Source organism: Ornithodoros turicata, unplaced genomic scaffold, assembly GCF_037126465.1.
Source record: "Ornithodoros turicata isolate Travis unplaced genomic scaffold, ASM3712646v1 Chromosome17, whole genome shotgun sequence".
Taxonomy (NCBI): Eukaryota; Metazoa; Arthropoda; class Arachnida; order Ixodida; family Argasidae; genus Ornithodoros; species Ornithodoros turicata.
In genome coordinates, this window is record NW_026999326.1 from 2258914 (window position 1) to 2269956 (window position 11043).

Genomic DNA, 11043 nt, shown 5'->3' on the forward strand with positions numbered 1-11043 from the left:
GGGGATGTCGGCATGGGTCGTTCCGTTTACAGCTTCGTCTGTCCGTCCTGCTTCTTCGTTGCTGTCGTCAGGATTACATACAACTTCTGTGACACGAGCTTCCGCGTTGTCGTCCGCGGTGCTGCGGGGTGTGAGTACGTCATCCACGACGTCGACATCTTGGCTTATGGTGATGCTCGCTGTGGACTGGGACGAACTGTCGACAACCTGGGATGTGCTGTTGGTGCACGGGGTGTCTGCCCTGGTCTGCGCTGCAGCGCATTCTGACGGGTCCGAATCAGTAATCAGGGGAGGGGACGGACTGCTATTCTCTGCGCTTCTGCTGTTGTCACCAGGTGCATCACCATTTTGCTGGGCAGGTAGTCTTGATTCCGCAGTCAAGCGTTCGCGTGCCTCTTGCCTTCGGTGTTTGGCCTCGTGGTTCTGCCGGCATTTCCGTGATGGGAAGCTTTCTGAACACCGGCTGCACTTGAAGGCAAACGTTGTCGCGCGGGAACTTGCAGTGCTTGCGACGGGACAGTTCTGAAGCGTGATCTGCTGAAGGGGCCGTTTTCCGAGCGTGGTACAGCATTCGGAGCATACCTGGTGGAAGGAGGTGATACGCATTTCGTGCTCCTGCTCAAGGTGCCGTTTCAATGATGCCTTCTGTGATGTCCATGCTCCTGTCTTAAAGGAACGGGAACATCCAAGCTGTGTGCACTGAAAGTGATCCGGAAGTGGAAAGTACACGGTCATATCGTTTCCATCCCTTTCTGGCTGTCGCGGTTCTTCCAGTTGAGACGTCTGGGTCCCGAGAGCCATTGCCCTCACAGAGGGCATAAGCAATGACTCCCCCCCCCCCCCGCCGTAGTGTAGAGGGCTACGGGGCTGCGGTGTCTGTAGAGGTCTGTATGGGTCGGTCAGGAAGGTCTGCGTCTAGGTTTGGAGGTCCGAAGTCGGGGGGGGGGGGGGTCCGGGGCCGGCGATGAAGGTGGATGATCTGGCTGGATCGGCAGGTCTTCGTTGTCCCGGGCGTCAGGGGGGGGGCAGGAGTCCAGGGCTTGAAATCGCTGGCTTCACGGCGGGCTGCAGACAGGAAGCGCCTCTCCCCAAGGATGGGCGAAGGGGGCATGGTCACGGGGTGACCAACCCCGAGTCAGGCTGCCTCGGGAGGGGGCAATGAGCCAAGCCCAGAAAGGGTCCTCCCTTTGCGGGCACTCAACGCCCTGAAAAGGGCGGTAGGCTGCAAGCCGCCTACTTAGTGCCACTGCGAGGTGAGGAGTGGCTGCTTCGGGCAAGGGGCAATAAACCAAACCCCCACAGGGGCCTTGTCCTTGGCTGGCGCGCTAATCGCCCTGAAAAGGGCGGTACACGACAAGGTGTACTCGTCGCCACCACTCTCAGGCCTTTTGGCGATCAGGCCTTTGATGTTAGCCAAAAGGCCGAGAAGCGATAAATATTACGCGTCCACCTTTGCCTCTGGTCACGGTCGCGGCACCTGCCTCCTCGGGTGTCACGTCGCCAAATTCAACATGATGTGGTGCGTGTAAGAAGCTCTAGAATGATAGTCGGACTGCATGAAATGCGCATGTTAGTGGACGGAACTCGTGTTTCTTTCTCCCTTGTATCCGCCAAAAGACCGAGAAGAGATATACACTGCACGTCTCCCCCTTTCGCTTCTGTCGCAGTCTCGCCTTCTACGTCCGCGCGTGGCACGTCGCCAGTTTGGGCATCGTGGTATATGGGTACGGAACACTAGGGTGTTAGTACTAATGCATCACGGCCCATGAGATAAAAATGATTGATTGGAAATTGCAAGAGAGAGAGAGAGAGAGAGATAGAGAGAGAGAGAGAGAGAGAGAGAGGGAGGGAGGTAGGGAGGTAGGTAGGTAGGTAGGTAGGTAGGTAGGTAGGTTGGTTGGTTGGTTGGTTGGTTGATTGGTTGATTGGTTGATTGATTGATTGATTGATTGATTGATTGATTGATTGATTGATTGATTGAATGAATGTCTACCCTAGTGGCCAGACAGGACATTTGCCAGTGGTTGTCTCCAGTGTGTTCTGTGTCTATGTCTGCTGTAGGTTCCCTGCTTTGCTTGGTGTTGTTTCTACGCTTCCCTCTTTTGCCTGTCTCTGGTCATCATGGCTGATGCTTATTGGTGCTCTTTCCGAATTTTTCTTTTTTTGTTTTTTGATTTGAGACGGGTGGGCTACACCTGGAGGTAGTGCAATACCAGGGCAACCCTTGACAGTGCCGAGACGAGCTTCAGACACACTGTCTCGAGCCAAAAACAAGATTAATATCGTGAGTCCAAATAGGGCTCGTATCAGATATTAAGCTGATAAGAACAGATACTGTTCATGACTATGACTATTTACATGCGAAATTCGGTCACTTCATTACTCGAGCAAACAAATAAAAGCCGAAAACAGTAGATATGTATACAACAATGAAAGTACAATACACGATGAAAATTCACTTTATATATACACCTTTATAGTCCACCCTGTCAGGCGAGGCCTAAACGGGCGAATTCCTCAGAATCACCTTCCCATTTATTACGCGAATATATCTCGTGCCCCACCTCCTTAGAAACACCGCTTCACCAAGTTCTATGAGCTGCGTTTCCAAGTGACCTACAACTATTTTACGCAGGCGAATCAAAGCTGGAAACATGGGCATACGTCGTCTATGCCTCGCCACTGAAATACACCTGTTGTGCCAAGCCACAACGACAGCCGCCACTGTGATTAGATTCTCGAGCCTAGAACGTCTACCTCTGCGGGGATTGCAAGGAAACCCGAACATCCTAGTAACCAAAGTAAGAAGCGTTCTCGTCTGTGCGCACTCTTGAATCGCATGCTTGTTTGATTCCTCGTATGTGCAGCTAGGACATGTGGACACCGCCGTAACGCCCCATCTTACCAAACGATCCCGAGTGGGCAGTACGCCGGATGCAACTTTCCATAAAAAATCTTGCAGGTCACTCGGTAAGTCACGACGTGTGAGTTCAATCCAATTCGCGTTGACATTTTGAACTGACGGCAATGGGCCCACACGCCTCGCACACATTTGTTCGCAAATTCGTGAAACAGGTACTGCCTATATAGCCACTTGCGGAAACATCTGTTCCACCTCTAAAAACTTTCCGGTGATCAAGTGATATAACAGTGGAGTGCTCTCAGCGCTCGGGCACAAGTTGCCTAAGGCACGTGGTACCAATACTCTACTGCGTGGGCCAAGAAAATACATAACCAGTGGCCTTGCCAAACACTCTACATCATCAAGCATGTTCAGAACATTCCGAGTTGCGAGCAAGGTACAAAATGTTGGGAAGCATGGCAGACCCCAACCCCCTTCACTTCGCGCAAGGCGTAACACATTTCGCGATACAAGTTCAGTCTGACCGTTCCAGAAAAAGCGGAAACACAACGACGTAAAGCGCGTGCTGAACACCGTCGGCGGGCGCGCAACTCTAGCAACGACCAGAGTTTAGCGCTGAACACAGATTTAATTAAGTAGGCTCTTTCCTGAAATGACACTTGAAAGCTGCGCGCAACGGCTATTTTCCCCTCTAACTCTGTCAATAGCAGGTTCCAATTATCAGAGGCTACCCCTGCTTTGTTAAAATGCACTCCCAACAAGGTCAAGCACTCGGTGGGGGTTACTCCAGCAGGAAGGTCTGGACACACGTTTCCGATAGAAAGAGCCTTACTTTTATCTCTGTTTAACCGTGCTCCAGAAAATCGAGCATATTCTTCCAAAACACCGAAGGCGTTCTGCAGGCTGGATACATCTTTCAAATACAAAACAATGTCATCTGCATAAGCGGTAGCAGACACAATACTTCCTCCTGGTAAAGGGAGTCCCATTATCGACCTGTTTTGGTTCATCCGTCGTAAGAGAGGGTCTCTACATAACACAAATATCAACGGCGACAAGGGACATCCCTGACGCACCCCTCTGGTCACATCGAAATTGCTCGTCACTCTACCATTGAGAATTAAACAACTCTGCAGATTAGTGTACAGTGAATTCAAGAGAAACACAAAATGATCAGAAAAACCAAAACTTCTTAGTACACTGTATATATATCCATGCTCAATACAGTCAAAAGCTTTCGCTTGATCCCAGGAAACGACCAGGCCGCTCCTGAGGTGGGTATCGATGTACGCTATAATGTCTCGAATGAAAACAAGCGATGAAAATATTGATCTTCCGGGCACCGCCGCTGTCTGATACGGGGAACATACGTAAGGAAGTGCCTCTCTTAGACGCCTTGCAAGAAGAGCAGCCACCAACTTATAATCAACATTCAGGAGGGTAATAGGGCGCCATGACTTCGGGTCTCCTGCTTCGGCTTGGTTGCCTTTGGGAATAAGCACAATGCGGCCCTTCCCAAACGATTCCGGCACATTTCCTGTTCTCAGGAACTCGTTGACTACTTTGATGAATGCGGGTCCCAAAACTGACATGAACCGCTTATAAAAAGCCGCAGTTAAGCCGTCTTCCCCGGGCGCCGAGCCAGCCTTCATTCCGTTTAAAACGGTCACTAGCTCATTCATTGTAACCGGTTTGTATATTTGTTCTTCCAGTTCCTGTGGAACCTGGGGCAGACCGGATAAAAAATCTTCGAGCAAAAGCGGCGGACAACCCTGTTGCTGGGGCATTTGGGTTTGGAACAGTTCTTTGAAATAATTCCCAAAAACATAATCTATGTCTTTCTGAGACCGTGAAGTATCCCCTGAGGGCATTCGCACTTCTTCTATGCGTGTGTTCGATTTCTGAGCCACTTCACCATTCCTTACGTATCTCATGTAGTCCGTATTCCTCACCGGTCTGTTGTTGTTCAAAAGAACACAAGCAGTTCGGGAGGTCAGACGCAGTGTACGGTAATATCTTTCCCGTTGAGTTTCTAAATACTCTTGCATCAGAAGCGTAGCCGCTCCGCCTCTTTTAACAATTCGCATTCGTTTCCAAATATCACGCAGAGCAGCGGTGTCTTTTCTCGTTTTCTGTTTACCTGCCGCGATTAAAATGTCACGCAGAATTATCTTTATCGTATCCCATGCGGCGCCTTCTTCCAGCGCGTCGCTCAATTCGGCCTTGATCTTATCTTCCGCTTCATGCATGAGTGATTCATCGCGCAACAGCCTGCTATTAACCGCCACGCGCGCGGTTGCATGTTGTGTTTCCCGCTAAATTGTATGGCCGTGATCACGGGCAGGTGATCCGAAATGTGTCCCATTTCCGGAGAAAAAACAGCAACATTACACGTCTTTATTCTATATTGTGTGCTTGACTGGAAATAAAAGCGATCCAGCCGTGTGAAGGACTGTCTACGGCACCAGGTATACTGAAATTGGCTACCGTGCAGGTGCACCCATGCATCATTTAATGCGTACTGGTGAATGAGTCTTTTAAGTTCGCGAGCCATGTACTTAGGACGACCTGACCCAGGACCACGTACGTCTCTACAAGAATCTAGGACGCAATTAAAATCTCCGACGAGAAATATGGGCTGTGGATCCAACATAAAAGCATCCAAATTACTATAAAAGTGATTTGAGGAGCTTGCAGATGCAGGTCCATAAACATATATGACACGAATTCTGGTATCGTAAACTGTAAAGTCACCAACAAGTACTCTACCTGCAACATCAAAGCGAACAACCATACCATAGGATTGAAGTTAATCAGCGCTACGCCCTCACTTCGAGCAGAGCCAAAGGAAAAGTAACAATCAACAGGAAAGCGCGTTTTAAATTTCGTTACCTCGTTAAGCGAGCGAATATTTGTTTCTTGTAACAACAAGTCACAATTTATCAGTCTCGCCCATTGAAAAACTTCTAGTTGCTTTCTTTCACTCCGAAACCTCTGTACATTTAGGGTTACCATGCTTATACTCATAAGGAGTAAAACCTTCAACAGGCAGTAACAACTATACTGAGTCTGACGTATCATGATCATCATCAACGCTGATGTCTGTACTAATCACCTTTTTCTTCTTGGTGACTTCCGTAGGGTGATGACTGTAGTCTGAAGTGTTGTCACTGCTTGACGGTAGTAACCTCTTGGCGTCCGGTCTTCCCGCGCTGTCGACGGGGTAAAACTGTCCAACGCCGTCACGCCGTTTTGTGATCGTTGTAGTGTGTTCGGTCACGGGAAGGATGGGTGTACAGCCCGTTGCAGAAGATGCAACGGCGGGCATGCGACAGCAGATTGTACAGTGTGGAAACCATATTCCGAAGTCGTAACGAGATCGCTTGCGGAATTTCCCCCTTTAAACGCAAGGAAAGATCAAAAAGGAAGAACGGAACAAACGGCCGCCGCTGTTTCTCCGACCGTAATCAGCAGCGATAAGGGAGCCCCAGGTGCCGACGAAGATAAAAATGAACGGGAGCAGATACCTAATCTGGATGATGAGCTAAACATTTCGGAGGATGGCTCTTCTATAACTTCGGCCGCTACAATGTGTGAAACGGAAACAACTGGAAAAGAGAATTCAACAGACGACGTGCAGCCCAACGATGAATCTGCACATCACCCTCTGACGCAGCGTCTGGCCGACCTGATTCCTCCGAGGCAGTCCCGTCCCATCTCAACAGCAAGTACTTCGTCAAGCCGGTCTTCCCGCGCTGTCGACGGGGGAAAACTGTCCAACGGTAGAAACGGTCACCCAGCTTGACGAAGTACTTGCTGTTGAGATGTGATGGGACTGCCTCGGAGGAATCAGGTCGGCCAGACGCTGCGCCAGAGGGTGATGTGCAGATTCATCGTTGGGCTGCACGTCGTCTGTTGAATTCTCTTTTCCAGTTGTTTCCGTTTCACACATTGTAGCGGCCGAAGTTATAGAAGAGCCATCCTCCGAAATGTTTAGCTCATCATCCAGATTAGGTATCTGCTCCCGTTCATTTTTATCTTCGTCGGCACCTGGGGCTCCCTTATCGCTGCTGATTACGGTCGGAGAAACAGCGGCGGCCGTTTGTTCCGTTCTTCCTTTTTGATCTTTCCTTGCGTTTAAAGGGGGAAATTCCGCAAGCGATCTCGTTACGACTTCGGAATATGGTTTCCGCACTGTACAATCTGCTGTCGCATGCCCGCCGTTGCATCTTCTGCAACGGGCTGTACACCCATCCTTCCCGTGACCGAACACACTACAACGATCACAAAACGGCGTGATGCAAGCCTCCTTATAATGCCCCTCGCCTTTGCATCTTCGGCATACTCTTCGCATCCCGCGGTAATTGAATGTTGCGCGGTGGCGATTAACTCGAAGAAAATAAGGCACGGGGTTATTTACGTTCATTTCCATCTTAATTACTCTGTCTCCAGAGCGGACAGTTGGGCGATCCTTGTACTTTACGTACGTTATGTCCAACACCTCCCCGTACGGCTGCAATGCACGGCTGAGGTGCTCCGTCGCCACATACGTGGGAAGGTACCTACATGTAACGTAGACGAGCTGCGGTCCAATCTGTTCGATGTTGACATCTTGGCCTGCTACTCGTAGAACGCCTTGTCCAATGACTTGGCGGCTGGCTGCTGCCGTCGCCACTACCACCTGGAAAGCTGATTCTCCCAGATGTTGCACGCTGAATACTTGATCCAGTCCAACTACATCGGCTGTTGAGTCGATGACTTCGTCCACCGACGTCCCGGAGGGCGCCGTTACGTTGAAAGCCCATTCTTTAATGGGGGGGGTGCAAGATGTCGTCATCTTGCCCCGGGAGACGATGGTGAAAACCACGTACTCCGGGGCCGGAAACTTGCTGAAAAACGCTCTGATAACAACTGCAGATCTTAGCCAAACGGCCCAAAAGCGATAAATATTGCACGTCCATCTTTCGCTCTGGTCACGGTCGCGGCACCTGCCTCCGCGGGTGGCACGTCGCCAAATTCAACATGATGTGGTGCGTGTAAGACGCAGTAGAATGATAGTCGGACTGCATGAAATGCGCATGTTAGTGGACGGAACTCGTGTTTCTTTCTCCCTTGTATCCGCCAAAAGACCGAGAAGAGATATAGACTGCACGTCTCCCCCTTTCGCTTCTGTCACAGTCTCGCCTTCTACGTCCGCGCGTGGCACGTCGTCAGTTTGGCCATCGTGGAATATGGGTACGGAACACTAGGGTGTTAGTACTAATGCATCACGGCCCGTGAGATAAAAATGATTGGAAATTGCAAGAGAGAGAGAGAGAGAAATAGATAGATAGATAGAGAGAGAGAGAGAGAGATAGATAGATAGATAGATAGATAGATAGATAGATAGATAGATAGATAGATACATAGATAGATAGATTGATTGATTGATTGATTGATTGATTGAATGAATGAATGAATGAATGAATGAATGAATGAATGAATGAATGAATGAATGAATGAATGAATGTGTACCCTAGTGGCCAGACAGGACATTTTCCAGTGGTTGTCTCCAGTGTGTTCTGTGTCTATGTCTGCTGTAGGTTCCCTGCTTTGCTTGGTGTTGTTTCTACGCTTCCCTCTTTTGCCTGTCTCTGGTCATCATGGCTGATGCTTATTGGTGCTGTTTCCCAATTTTTCTTCTTTTTTTGGATTTGAGACGGGTGGGCTACACCTGGAGGTAGTGAATACCACGGCAACCCTTGACAGTGCCGAGGCGAGCTTCAGACACACTGTCTCGGGCCAAAAATAAGATTAATATCGTGAGTCCAAATAGGGCTCGTATCAGATATTAAGCTGATAAGAACAGAATTTGTTTATTGGCTGCGTTAATTACATTGCTAAGAAGAATATGATCACACAAGGTACATGTCGGGTTAATAGTCTATATACAAAGATACATGTCGGGTTAGTCGCCTATATACAAGTAAGTGCATGAGTTGAGTATGGTGTCAGCGCTATAAACATTATGAGTTGGTTTCGCGTGGTGCGGTGCCCGTGACTTGGCTGTAGTAAACGTCCCTTGTGGCTGCAATCACCTCGCTGACGCAGAGTTTCTTCATGAGTCGAAGGTAAGATTTGGAGCAGATCGGTGCTAGGGCCCTGTCATTTTTGGGATCCCAACTGCCCAGGCTTCCGATCACTACTGCCTCGACTCTCACCCGCTGAAACCTTTGTCGCAGGTGATCCCGTACGACGCTGTATTTTTGTTCTTTCTCGGCCCTTGCGTTGCGGAAGGCTTCCCGTCGATTGTCAAACACAACTGTGGCGTCGTATACAATCGCTTCTTCTCCTCGTGCGACAACAAGGTCCGGCCGCAGTCCAGTGTCCCCTATCGCCTGGTTCTCCGAGATCACAGTGTATCGTGCCTCTGCTGCTTGCCTGATCCGCCTGACGACCTTGTTGTGGCGGGCCGTGTAGAGTGCAGAGTAGCGCATGCAGTGGTTCGCCACGTGGGGTAGGGTCTCTAGTTCGGCGCAGCACCTCCTGCATCGCATGTCTCCTTGCTCCCATGGTCTTGCTGCGTTTAACGGCAACAGGTTCAAACGGGCCCGGTGGATGAATCTCCAGTCTGCGAAGCGTGTGAACATTCCAGTTCTCATAAAGTGCGTGCTGCAGCGGTCAAGCGCCACGCATTCCAGCACCTTCCCTTGATTGGGAAGGGATTGCAGATGGTCGTCCCTTGTGGCGGTTAGCTTGCGGCGACGTGTTGACACAACTTTGTTTCTTTGCATGGCGTTGATGGTTGTGTCGCCTGTCGTAAGCTCTGGGCCTTCGGGTCGGAACTCCCAAGTGATGGAATTTCTCTTTGATGCCTTCCTTGCCTCTGTCCATATGTTCTTTATCCCCCGGGATGGCCCTTCAAAGACTTCTCCCTCACCCGATAGGTACGCTGCGAGGTCGGGCGCAACGTCCTCGTTCCGGGAGCGTTTCACGGCTGCGGTCGTCAGGGCTGCGCTGGCTAGGTCGGCAACAGTCTGGTCCGGGGATGTTAGTAGTTTGTAGGCCGTATCAATGCGGCATATGTCGCTTAGCTCGGCAGCGTGAGGCACTCCGCATGCGCCAGTTTGCGGACTCCCATAGATGTAGCCTGATGTAGCACTTTTTGGCAGGTATAGTGTCTTCTTAATAAGTGGTCGAAGGGTGTCGTCTAGGCGCTTCCACTCTGTTTTCTGAATGTATCCCATTCTCATGGCGAAGTTTAGGCCAGGGTACAGAAACGTCTTGATAGCGTCGATCCTTTGCCACGGGGCCAGCATCGACTCCAGGAGTGTTTTGCCAAGCTCAATGGCATCGGAGACAGTCGCAGTATCCGGGAACAGGTTGAAGCCAATGGGGCGTCCAAGGTACTTGAAGGCCTCTGCTTCGTCGATTACAGGGATAGTGGTTCCATTCACCACAAACAGTGTCGGTCTTATACCGACAGGCGTCTTTCCCGTCATGTGCAGCGTACGGCACTTTGCTGGGTTCAACGTGAGTCCAAGTTCACTGGCCATACTGTTGATTGTCTCTAATCTTGCCTGCAGGTCCTCCGGTGTGGTGGCGAGGGGGGTGAGATCATCGGCATATGCAAGGATATTGTGGTCCTTGCTGTCTCCCTGGATGCGACGGATGATGACATCGATCACGATGTTGAATTATATGCCGCTGATGGGGCAACCTTGCCGTATGCCTGACTGTACCGGGATGGGCTCGGTCGTTTGGTCGTTGCAGGCGATGGTGGTCTCATTGTCGCAATATAGATTGTTGAGGATGCCGCAGAACCTTTCTCCCGCGCCTGCGCAGCGTGCTGCTTCGGTTAGTATCTGGTGAGGAATCGATCCAACGGCGTTGGAGAAGTCAAGGAACCCCACGTATAGGTCCCCCTTTTCCGTTCTCGCTCTATCCAGGCGCTCTTGGAGGACGAAATTGTGTTCGAGGACTCGATCGTAAGGGAGGAACCCCTTTTGACATGGTGAGAGAACCTCGTTGTCCATGGCCCATTGCAGCACTCGGGAGGCAAGGCACCCGGTGAAGAGTTTTGCTATGGTTCGGATGAGCGATATGGGACGCCAATTGGTGATTTCGGTGCGACTTCCTTTCTTGTGAATAAGGATGACGCGAGATTTCTTCCAGTCCTGCGGTACCCTTGAGAATCTAAG

General features: G+C 50.4%; 1 non-coding gene and 1 pseudogene across 1 annotated transcript; both read right to left on the reverse strand.

The window, feature by feature from the left end:
• Window positions 1-2179: 2179 nt before the first annotated feature.
• On the reverse strand, window positions 2180-2354 carry LOC135372965 (U2 spliceosomal RNA; annotated as a pseudogene).
• A 6206-nt stretch (window positions 2355-8560) lies between these two features.
• LOC135372912 (U2 spliceosomal RNA) lies at window positions 8561-8753 on the reverse strand. Its single transcript, XR_010416169.1, has one exon. It is a non-coding gene; the product is annotated as a U2 spliceosomal RNA (small nuclear RNA).
• Window positions 8754-11043: the final 2290 nt, after the last annotated feature.